The sequence below is a fragment of the Gossypium arboreum genome, chromosome 4 (genome assembly GCF_025698485.1).
Source record: "Gossypium arboreum isolate Shixiya-1 chromosome 4, ASM2569848v2, whole genome shotgun sequence".
NCBI lineage: Eukaryota > Viridiplantae > Streptophyta > Magnoliopsida > Malvales > Malvaceae > Gossypium > Gossypium arboreum.
In genome coordinates, this window is record NC_069073.1 from 53,178,045 (window position 1) to 53,188,440 (window position 10,396).

At 35.0% G+C, this 10,396-nt stretch overlaps 1 long non-coding RNA gene across 1 annotated transcript; it reads right to left on the minus strand.

Moving 5' to 3' along the window:
- Positions 1-8,318: 8,318 nt before the first annotated feature.
- On the minus strand, positions 8,319-9,848 carry LOC128291751 (uncharacterized). The gene is made up of 3 exons (XR_008281587.1): positions 9,771-9,848; positions 9,613-9,656; positions 8,319-8,342 (listed from the first exon to the last, which is right to left on the minus strand). It is a non-coding gene; the product is annotated as an uncharacterized LOC128291751 (long non-coding RNA).
- Positions 9,849-10,396: the final 548 nt, after the last annotated feature.

A 10,396-nucleotide genomic window follows, 5' to 3' on the forward strand; every position in this document is an offset into this window, starting at 1 on the left:
AATTCCATACACAACAAGCATTACATTGAGACTAGTCATATATATATATATATATATATATATATATATATACATGTCATGATACATAACATTCTCTTTTGTTTTCTTATAAATGATATCATTTATTTCATTATATCAATATTTCATATACCATAGTTTCCATGTATTCCACATATATTTATTTTCCTCCTCCTCCTCTCCATTCCACATCCTTAATGTATATAGCATTTTTGTAAGTACGATTTCACAATTTACTAATAAATGTTCACATCAAACTGTCCACACGAGTCATAGTCACTTAATTATTTATAATTCGAGCTACAGAGCTCCAAATTAAGATCCGTAAATTTCCCCTGAAACTAGACTCACATATCTTTCCACCATAAAATTTTCATAATTTTTGGTTTAGCCAATTAGTACAGTTTTTTCATTAAAATTTCCCCTTTTTCACTTTCTGACAGTTCTGACCTCTCTTCACTAAAAAATAATTATCTCACAGTACAGAACTCGGATAATGTTCTTGTTGATTTATCTTGAAAATAGACTCATTATGGATTTTAAAAATATAATTTTTAGCATCTAATTATTTTTCTCCACATGTTTGTGATTTTCCAAAGTCAGAATAGGGGATCACGTAATCATTCTGAATCAGTCTCACGAAAACATAAATATCTCAAAATATAGAACTCCTTTGCTTTCTATTTTTCTTTTATATGAAAATATACTCATTAGTCTTTAATTTGATATCTCATTCAGTCACTGATTCAATTTATACTATTTTTGGTGATTTTTCAAAATCACGTCACTGCTACTGTCCAAAACAGTTTTATTGCTAATTCACTCTTTCACACTTTCTTTGTATTAACCTCATTTTAACATACATATCACAAATCATTTTCACCACATTTCATACATCACAAGTATAGGCCCATGATCACAAGGTCACCATAAAATCATCCTCATGTATAACTTACTTGTTTATAACCTTACCACATCTTGGTCACTTAATGAACACATCATTCACATAACCAAGTTCCTGCACTTATTCATCACAAAACTCACAAAGCAATACATAGAGAGTCTCCCGTTGAACACTTCGGATCAATCCTCGATACTTGGTGGTTTCAGCACATAGCTCCACCCATCATATAGTTCGGCTCTCTTGTACACATGGTGAACACTTAGTACCACCCATGTGACCTAGCCAGTTTATCTCGTAGCTCTCTTGTCTACATGGTGTCCTTCACTTGGAACCACGCATGCGACCTAGCTACATATATCCGTAGCTCTCTTGTCTACATGGTGTACACATAGTATCACCCATGCGACCTAGCTACATCATAATGTCTTGTAGCTCTCTTGTACACATGATGTGCACTCAGACTATACATGTGACCTAGCTACATACCATCTCAGATCATCCAATCTTTCAAGGTTCAACCGGATTTCTCTCTTTCCAACAATTTTACCAATCAAGTAATTATCCACAAACATATTTCCAATATTTTTATAAAATATCATAATACAAGTAATAGTGATGTATTACTTACATATAAACTTACATCTCATTTAATATCAACGCAATAACATTAAATTACACATTGTCTTATTAAAAATCATATGAACTTACAATTTCCCATAATATCCATAATCATAGAAATCACATTTATGTATGATAATTCAATGCACTTCATGTACCATAGACATATTTTTAAATCAATTCATAAACTTGGCACCATAATCATTTAATTTAACATAATTCAATTAATTCACTAAATTTAACTTTCAAATATAAATTACAGATTATTGTTGTATTATTATCATACCAACTTACATACTTTCAACACCTCGGAGATCATAGTAAATATATCAATTTTACATTGAAACATGCATAAATTAATGCTTATTATACATATGAACTTACCTTGATTTAAAACGGCCATTTTACCAACTTTCCCAATTTTCGATTTTTCTCTCATTCTAGGTTCAAATCTCATTTTCTGGTATCTAAAACATCATATATTACTTATTTAATTAATGTACTATTCAAAACAATCCTTAACTCAAACTTTGGAAAAATTACAATTTTGCCCTTAAACTTTTGCATATTTACACTTTTTCCCCTAGGCTCGGGAATTAAACTTCATCCCTTATTCTTATGTTTTATGACATGATGATCACTTTTCCCTTCTATGGCAACATCAAATTCTCACTCTAACATATACTTATGACTATTAGGTATTTTTACCGATTAAGCCCTTTTGCTCGTTTTCACTTAAAACTGAGTAGCACAAGTTGTCTAACATAATTTAAAACCTCATATTGTATCATAAAACACCAGAATACACAAATTTTACCTATGGTTATTTTTCTAAATATGAACGCTAGCTTAAATTATTGCTAGAATAAGCTTAATCAAATTACCGGGATTCTAAAAACGTAAAGAACTTGAAAAACGGGGTTAGAACGGACTTACAATTGAGCTTGGGAAGCTTGAAAACCCTAGCCATGGAGTCTCCCTTGGTATACACGTCCATGGTGAAGAAGATGAGCAAAATTGGCTTTTAATTTTGTATTTTAATTCATTTTACCCTAAATGACCAAAATACCCTTACTACTAAACTTTCCAAAATTCCATCCATGTCCAATTTTGTCCATAACTTAGAAATTGGTCAAATGTCTATTTAAGACCTCCTAATTAATATTTCAAATCAATTTCATACTAGAAACTTCTAGAATGCAAGTTTTGCAACTTATTCAATTTAGTCCCTAACTTCGAATTAAGCACTTTATGCATAGAATTTCTCCACGAAATTTTCACACAATCATGCAATCATATCATAGACCTCAAAATAATCATAAAATAATTATTTATATCTCAGATTTTGTGGTCCCGAAACCTCTGTTCCAACTAGACCCAATTTTGGGCTATTACACTCTACAGGCAAAGTCTTACTAGATACTGAAGTTTCACATGCATGAGAATGAGTCGATCCAGGATCTATCAATGCAATAACACTAGTATCATAGAGAGTGAAAGTATCGATAATAACATCTGGAGATGAAGCCTCTTCGCAAGCGTGAATAGCATAAGCTCTGGTAGGTGCACGAGCCTCAGATCTAATAGCTGTGTCTTTAGTTCCCCTCTGGCTACCACTCCTATTACCCGTGTTTCTAGGTGGTCTATGTAACGCCCCGTACCCGAGACTGTTTCCGGAGTCAAACACGAGGTGTTAACGGACTTAATTCATTTACTTACACAGTTCATTTTAAAATTTCTAGACAAGCTGGCTAACTGCATCACAGTCACTTTAAAAATCATATCTCGATTTCCAAAACTCGAAAACCTATTCCGTAAATTTTTCCTGAAACTAGACTCATATATCCATCTACAAATTTTTTTCTAGAATTTTTGGTCGGGCCAATTAGTACAGTTTATTAGTTAAAGTCTCCCATGTTTCAGGGTTCGACTACTCTGACCTTCATGCATTACGACTTAGATATCTCCCTCTACAGAGCTTCAATACTTATTCCGTTTGTTTCTAATGAAACTAGACTCAAAAAGGAATCTGTACATATAAAGCATGACTTCTAATTGTCTCTGGTTAATTTATGGTAAATTTTAAAAATCAGAACAGGGGATCCAGAAAACGCTCTGGCCCTGTTTCACGAAAACTTAAACATCTCATAAAATACGGCTCATATGGTTGTTTCGTTTCTTTCATATGAAAATAGACTCATCAAGATTCGATTTCATAATTTATTCACTATTTAATTTCATTCCTACTATTTTTAGTGATTTTTCAAATTCATATCACTGCTGTTGTCAGCATCTATTTTAATGTAAATTTTACCTATTTCATAATTTTCCATGAATCAATTAGTAAATTGACATACATTATTTTCAAGTATAATCACGATTAGCCATGACGTAAGTAGCAACAATAGGGCCATGATTGGCCATTCCAATGGCTAATCATTACCAAACATTTCCACACCACTTAATAACCATATCATAAGACCATATATACAAAATGACCATAATGTTATACTCAAAATAAACAAGCCATTTTCACATGGCTATACGAATATACATTACCAAAAGATACTTAATTAACAACAAGGGTCAGCCCTATACATGCCATTATCAAAATTCAACTAAAAGAGTACCAAAAGGGCTTAGATAGTGTGGACGACTTGACTTTGACACTCCGAGTCCGATGGTGACGAACAAAATCTATAAAACAGAGAATTAAAGCAACAGAATAAGCATTTTGATGCTTAGTAAGTTTTAAGTAATGAAATTATTTACAACTAAAGTATAGCGTTTGTATGACTAAATGAATGATTGCGTATACGCATATTCCCAAAATCATGTTTACTTTACGCTTCAGCCATTATATTCATACACTTAGGATCAAACCTAACTAAAGGCTGGAAGCTTGTTAATCAATTGAGCGAATACTATTTAAAAGGAATCAACCTTTCCAATGCATATACGAAACATACCTTATCGTTTGGATTTATGAGCGTATTAATTGAAGTTATTACAGCAAGATCGCTCATTTCCAAACCCAAGTACCTTCGGGATTTAGCCGGATATAGCAACTCGCACAAATGCCTTCGGGACTTAGCCCGAATATAGTAACTAGCAAAAATGCCTTTGGATCTTAGTCCGGTTATAGTAACTAGCACAAATGCCTTCGGATCTTAGCACGGATATAGTAACTAGCACAAATGCCTTCGGGACTTAGCTCGGATATAGTAACTAGCACAAATGCCTTCGGGACTTAGCCCGGATATAGTAACTAGCACAAATGCCTTCGGATCTTTGTCCGGTTATCATCTGAATAATCATGCACATATATCAATAAATCATAACACATCTATATTTCATTTTCATTACTAGAACTCAAACACAAGACACTTATCAACCATTACCATTTTCGGCTCAATAGCCACATACAAAGAGCATGATTTTGATTGGCTTTATAACATGATCTCTATACACATTCGGCTACCAGTCATAAGTATAACTAATTACCTCGATATATGATTCAAGTAGAATCATTATATCACCGTTTATTTATTATACTTATATGTCATGACTTAATCAAATCATAAACTAAGTTCCATTACTCAAAGACTTACCTCGGATGTTGTCGAACGACTTCAACGGCTATTCGATTACTTTTTCCTTTCCCCTATCCAACTTTGATCCTCTAAGCTGTTAAGCTAAATCAAACAATTTACCTCTCAATCAAACACAATCATATGGCATTCATATACATTTAAGAACCTATTCATTTGAATCAATTTACCACTTAAGTCTATCACCATTTCGCTTTCAAATTTGTGTACTTGGTAAGTCACATTAAACTACTACAAATATAACTTTAATACATATTTATTTTCGAAGGTCTCAATGACACAAGGTGTATACATAAGGCACTAACATACATATAAGTATATATATATATACTTATGTGGTGTTCATATTTTAGTCGATTACTTAAGTTATGCACAACCACGTATTAATATACACTCTCATATTCATTATTATGAATATTGCCGAATACTTAACACAACTAAGCTAAAAATTTACCCAATATCATCTTAATTAACTTCTACTTATACATCAAAATTTCCAATACAAAGTATTTAGCACCTATGCACTTAAACCGGATTAGCAAACACCTATAGACCATGACCGAATGCCATTTAAACACAAGTCAACAAGATCTCATGATTTCAAATCAAACTCTTAACAAGAATGCACAATGCCGAACCCTTAGATGATTAAACATCTAATTTAGACAATTTTAGAACATCTAAACGGCACTTGTTCAAAACATTAAACAACTACATGTTCGGCTATTACCATAGGTGCATTAGAAATTTATACTATCAATAAGCTCAACTTCTTGCAACAACAATTTCTTCCTCAAAGTTTAAAGGCTAAAATCAAATTATCTCCTCATTAACCATAACCGAATGTGCCATACATCCATCAAGATTCAAGATTTTTGGCATGGGCTAAGTAAGAAACAAGATGATTAACCTAAAACAAGCTTGAATTTCAAAACAAATCTAACACCTTTCATGACCTTTCTTCTCCTTCCATGACCGAAAGTCTCCCCTTCTCTTCTTTTCAATTGGCAAGGAAGAACAAAGATGAACTTTGTTTTCTTCACCCCCAATTTTTATTACTTTATTACTAACCCTTTTATTTTATTATTTTAACACAAAATATTAACACAAAATATTTATAATATGTTTTAACCCATAGCATGGCCGGCCACTATCTAAAATTTGGGTAATTTGACATGCAAGTACAAGCATTTTCTAACATGCATTAATAGGCCACTTTGACATTTGCCTAGCACAATCCTAAATTTCTCACACAAGTCCTTTTTGATAAATTTCACATACTATATACAAAATTTAAGCATGAAATTTTCACACGTGCATGTTCATATATAATAAGCGTTAAATATGACTGTTAATTATTTTCTTATGGCTCGGTTTCGTGGTCCCGAAACCACTTTCCGACTAGGATCAATTTAGGGCTGTCACAGTCTACCTTGAGCTGAGATGTTACTTGGTCTCGTATTCTGCACTATGTTTTGTTGAGCTAACTCAGGGCATTCACAAATGAAATGATCTAATGATCCACATTCGAAACAAGCCTGATCATTCAATCTACAATTGTCGGGATGTCGTTTACCTCAATGTTTGCAATCAAGTTGATCGGACGTTGCCAACACTAGCTACTGAAGTAGCGTTCAAACTCACAGGCGGTCTGTCTCGATCATGTCTAGAATAACCTACAGTAGCCTTTGAACAGCTAAAATCATCTCAAAATTTCTTTGATGCTGAATGAAATGACTTATTTGATGATATTTTTCGCAAATCTCTAGCTTCAAAATATGCTTTTCTTTTCTCTTTCCCGAGTTCTTCAGCTTTGCATGCTCGCTCGACAAGTACCACAAACTCTTTGATTTCCAGAATTCCAAATAACAACCGAATATTTTCATTCACGCCATCTTCAAATCTCTTGCACATTATTGCTTTGGTCGAGACACATTCTCGTACATATTGACTTAATTCACAAATTCTCGTTCGTATTGTGTAACAGACATACGGCCCTGTTTCAACTCAAGAAACTCTTTGCGTTTTTGATCTATGAATCTAAAACTAATGTACTTTTTTCTAAACTCGGTTTGAAAGAATTCCCAAATGGCTCGTTCTTTAGAAACCACTGATATCAATGTTTTACACAAATGGTATGCCGTATCTCTCAGAAGTGAAATAACACACTTAAGACATTCATCAAAAGTACATAACATTTCATCAAACACTCGTATTGTATTCTCGAGCCAAAACTCAGCTCTTTCAGCATCATCATCAGTAGTAGTACGAAACTCTTCAGCCCCATATTTTCTAATTTTATCAACTGGAGGTTTACTCAATTGTATTGGATTCACAGCTTGTGGCATGATAAGGACTTGTGGAGGATTAGACGGGGGTAAAGGTTGTGGAGCAGCCAGATTAGTTCTATTATATTGAGTGTACCATTCATTCATCATTTGGAAGAGAGCTTGCTTAGCCTCTCCCTTGTGGCTACTGGTAATTGGCCTAGAATCAGCCGGCACTGCCCCTTGAGTAGAAGCGGGCGTATTACTTTGCACATCATCAGCTACAACTCGATCGGGATCCATTTACTATATGATAAACAGATTTTAACTATCAGGAATCATCACACTATCGTATTTTATATGTAACACCCCAAACCCGGCCCAGACGTTATGGCCGAATCTGACGTGCCACATTGGAGTTGAAAACCCACGTTTCGTTTTAGTGTTTTAAAACCATATATTTTGTTGAGTTAACAAAGTGTATGGAAGCTGGGCACCAGGTAGGTATCCGAGACAGAGGAGGTGAGCCATGAAGGCTACTTAAGTACCAAGCTCTTTGATGGGATCCAATCCTAGACATGCCCACAACCATAGCCACACTTTGTTATACCGAGTTTAAATTTGTTTAAGTGGACGTCTTTGATAAATCAATTAATCGTGGTGTTGAGATATTTTTGAAAACAAGTATCGCTTTGAAAACACGTCCTAAGTCTAGCCCATTTGAACAATTATCAACCAGGTTTGAAGTTATTAAAAATAAAATAATCCCGAGAAGAAATAAAAGAAAAGTTAAAAATGGCCTTATTACAACCCAAAAATAAATAATAAAGGAAATTAAATGAAAACCAAAGCTTATTTAAAGGTCCAAAAGCGATCACCGTGGCCACTCAATCCCTCCTACTAAGTCCCCATATCAAGGCTCACCTGCAAGGTTAAGGAAAGGGGGTGAGTTTGGAAACTCAGTGTGCAACAAGCCCCTTTCAGAGCCCAAAACAATGACAGCCTGTTGGGTCTAAGCCCAAATCCAATCTCAAACATGTACTGGGCCATAGCCCTTTTCATATTTCATATTTCATAACACTGGGCTGAAGCCTTTTCAAATTTCATATTACTGGGCCGAAGCCTTTACTGTAAACGGTATGGCCCATAAACCCATTTCAATATCACATATAATGTCAATGAAAGAATGCAAGCCCATTGGGGAGACTACTCAACCCACCGTCCGCTACTCTCCACCCGTACCAACCAACACACCATGTGGGGATTAACTCGACCCACCCTGCCATAACTCTCCACTGGCAGCATAGCTGCTTTATCATATAACTGGAGGCCTAGCCTCTTTTAGTAACTGGGGCAAAAGCCCTTTTTATAATTGGGGCATAAGCCCTTTATCACAACTGGGGCATAAGCCCTTCATCATAACTGGGGCATAAGCCCTTTATCACAACTGGGGCATAAGCCCTTCAATAACTGGGGCATAAGCCCTTTTGCACTTCCTCCATCCATATAAAAACCCAACCCAATGCATTTATGAACATCTCATGTGCATATCATACATGTCATGTGCATATCATACATATCATGTGCATATCATACATGTCATGTGCATATCATACATACCATGTTTATCAAAATCCCATGCATTAAATTCATGTATAAACCCTAGGGGTATAATGGTCATTTTTACCTAGGGGCAAAATGGTCATTTTCATATTATAAGGGTAATATCGTAATTTTACCAAAAATTAGGGATTTTTCCATGTTCATCATCAGTTACTAACTATTCATTTGTTTAAACCGCGTTTCTAGCCCACTTTTAACGAAATCGAGTTATTGGGCCTAAAACCCCTAATGGGCCCTACTTAGCCGATTTTTTCATCTAGGCCCATTTAGCCTATATCCATAATAGTATTAATAATCTTAACAGGCAATTAATAGATTTCCGTTTTCTACCAATTTTACCCAAATAGGCTCGAAAGCCTATTGGGCCCTATTTCAGCCCCTCGAGGCCCAACTTACCGTGAACGCCAAAAACACGTCCTTACCGTTGCCAATGTTCCCGATCATCATCTCATCGATTCTAACTAACTAGTGAGCGTTCGCTTGCTCACAAGTCCTCGAAATGCCAGAATTTCTACATTTCGGCTTTTCGGCATTTATCACTTTAAGCTATGAAAAAGGGTTCATTACACACCTGATTTGCGATATTCCTTGACTAGATCTCCTATGCGATTTCTCCTATAATCAACCACTTATAGATTAGACCATGTTAATATTAAACCAAATCGAAAACTACCTATTATCATCACTTACACATTCGGTCACTATCCCCAATGACCCTTGGGTTCATACCTTTGCCGAAGTTGATGACTAGATTTAGTCACTCTGATGATCCAAGCTTTTCACACACTCCTCGATCGGTAGCCTTTAATCCTCACTAGCACCAACAAACCAAATAACACCAAAAACCCTTTTAGCCTTAGTCGACAGAGGGGTTTTCAGCTTTTCTTAAACCACAAGATACAAATGGAAAGAAGGTTCAAATACTTACCAAGAGATCTACTCGTTGAAGAACGTTCCAAATACCTTCCTACCCCATATCCGTTGTAAATCCAACTTAAACGTGCGTAGAAAATAGATCTAAATATTAATTCCCAAATCACTAAAATATGAAGCTTTCGGCTTTTCAGCAAATATTAATCTAAGCTATTACGAGGGTTAGTACACACCTATTACGGGTTGAAATTGAAACGTTTCCAAAATCAATCGCCTACGATAACCACCACCATCACTCAAACTTAACTAATCCAATATCAATATATGTAAATCCTAAGCACATCACCATAATGAAACATAAGGGCATATTCGTCATTTTACCATACGAGGTATTACGGTCACTTTACCTTACAGGGCTTTATCATCACTTTACCCTACAGGGGCTTTACTATCTTTTTACCTAATAGGGTATTTTAGTCATT